This window comes from Montipora foliosa, chromosome 12, assembly GCF_036669935.1.
Source record: "Montipora foliosa isolate CH-2021 chromosome 12, ASM3666993v2, whole genome shotgun sequence".
NCBI classification, from domain to species: domain Eukaryota; kingdom Metazoa; phylum Cnidaria; class Anthozoa; order Scleractinia; family Acroporidae; genus Montipora; species Montipora foliosa.
Window position 1 is genome coordinate 6378204 of NC_090880.1, and position 2500 is coordinate 6380703.

At 36.2% G+C, this 2500-nt stretch overlaps 1 protein-coding gene and 1 pseudogene across 4 annotated transcripts in view; one reads left to right on the forward strand and one right to left on the reverse strand.

Moving 5' to 3' along the window:
• The window catches only part of LOC137978896 (neuropilin-1-like), a 76268-nt gene that overhangs the window by 34838 nt on the left and 38930 nt on the right, over positions 1-2500 (forward strand). The window lies entirely within an intron of this gene.
• Positions 2002-2500, reverse strand: part of LOC137979811 (uncharacterized) — a 1010-nt pseudogene continuing 511 nt past the window's right edge.

A 2500-nucleotide genomic window follows, 5' to 3' on the forward strand; every position in this document is an offset into this window, starting at 1 on the left:
CAATGCTTCGAAAAATGAATACCTATTCAAAGGTAGTTCAAAATCAACAAGATGATGTTCCAAGAATTTTTTTTCTTGCAAGAAAGCCTGCATTATAATTTGCATGAATTTTATCTGATTGAGCATGAGCACTAGCATCTTGAAAAAAGAATTCGTTTCTTGCTGTGCTTTGAGCATAACCAGGACTATATTCCAACAAATGTTTGATATTCACAGAGTGACTTGCATCATTACAATCATAAACTTTTTTACCATTTAGTCGTACATCAATATCTTTGATAAATTTGTGAATACCGTTTATTATGCAATTCAAATCGTTTTGAGCGACATTGCTATTATCCATTTTTTGAACTTTGAAAGGTAATCCGATTCTTGCATTGAACCAATCCAATGGAGTTTTACTGTTGCTATTATCGAAAACAAATCTATGATCTTCTTTCGGAGACATATTATCACCAGGGTAGCCGGTGTCAAGAGCTGTTTCTAGTTCAAAAACGACGTCTTCATAACGTTCAACTTATTGGATTTCTGAATGATTTCATTGTATCAGTACATTACATAATTTTGCATTTTCTTATTTCGTAAACGTCCTCCTGAAAGCAACCAGTCGACTCGATCAGCCAGTTGAAAATTGTTTGACTGATTTGACATGGTTGTTTTTTTTCCGTAACATCGAAATTATTTTATCGCCAGCTTTTTTAGCTTCCATGGTTGTTTCCTTGATACTTGGGGTGTGTTTTACAGTTTCTTTAATCGCTTTGTCTAATGCTCTTACCACTGGTTTTTCAAATATATCAGAAACAACACCTTCGCCACATACATGCTTTTTAACATATCGACCCTTTTCAGGATCATATCTTGTCTTAAATTCACGTTTCATTATATTATTAAGTTATATTATTACGTTATTATGCTACATTAAGGGTATGATGATTGTGCTCCTTGTCTAAAAATTAGTGTCATAAACCAGTTGATACCATTTAATCGATACATCTGCCAAGACCATCTTTCACTGTAATTCTCATTTCCGAAATTATTGTAGTCGAAATGGGACTATAAAAAGTTCGACGGTAAATGGATACTGATCGTGTTAAATTATCGGTTGGTATGACAGCAAGAGTATCACTTCTTTTACCATCTACGAGGCTGTCAGATACAATATCACAACCAATAACAATCGAATCGACACTATTAGTTATTAGTTATTAAGTATTAGTTATTAGTTTATCAAAGCCAACTAAGTCACCAAAATTTGAATTTCTCATATAAAGCTGCCATCTGCTTTTCAATTCAATAACAACCTTATAACTTGATAATATGAAAGACAATTTATTGCCTGCTTTGTCATCAGCATTTCGTTCTAAAATCTCTTCAATATAATAGTGTATGTCATCATAAGAATACATTCCATCGGTAAAATTTATGTTTTCCCATGTATTTCCATTATCAGCAGAGTATCTTTTGAATCGTTGTTATATTTGGCGCTAATATTATGCCATGAAAAAGTCATTGTAGCTCTATCAAAAGCCAAATCGTAATGCTATCTCTATCAAGCTTTATAACAGGATTAAATTTTAAGAAATAAGTATAATCGTTCTCTGGTAAAACGTTTAAAAAGACTATGAGCTTTCGACAGACTGAACTGCTGTCTTCAACGGATAAAAACGCGTAAAGAATAAAAGCGAAAGAAGTTTAAATATAACGAAAAATTCGCATAAGTTAAAGGATAAAAGCACGTGGTAGAAAGAATGTTGAAAATGCTAAGAAAATTAGTGTTTCTTTAAGAGAATGTGATATTGTCTAGGGAGCGGGCACGGATTATTGTCCGCCCCAACGGTTTTTGCCGTGTGCCATGACTCCAATGTCTTTCTACTCGGATTGTTCGCCTTGTCAATGATTTTAGAGTTGTCGAAGTCAATAGCATGATTAAAAGTCCACGCGTGTTTTGCGATATTTGAGCCTTTAGTACAATGCTTTAAGTTCCTCATGTGTTCTTTTCTCCTAGTAGTAAAGGATCTTTTTAGTTTCACCAATGTAGCTCCAGGGGCAAGATGCGCATGGAATTTTATAGATGACATTGCATTGGTCGTCTTCGGCAGGGATAGGGAAATGCTGTTGTAAAGTTTTTACTGGTCTGCTGGTGACTTGGATGTCGTGTTCCTTGAGGATTCTTGTGAGAGGTTCCGTGATGCCTTTGATGTAGGGAAGGACTGCATAGTTGCGTCGGTTTGTTGGCTCAGCCCATTTAAAGAACACGCCGACAGCCTCTTCTGGAGTAGGTGTAGGTGGTGGAGGTCTCGCTTTCTTTCTTATAACATCAGCAGCGATTTGTTTGGGGTAGCCGTTGGAGTGTAAAGCGGCGCAAACACGAGCAGTTTCACGGGTCTTTCCAACTTGTGTGATGGGGAGATTCAAAGCTCTATGCAGGAGTGTCTCTGCGGTGCTGATTTTATGTTTCCTGTCATGGTGTGAATGGAAGTCAAGATATCTATCCGTATGT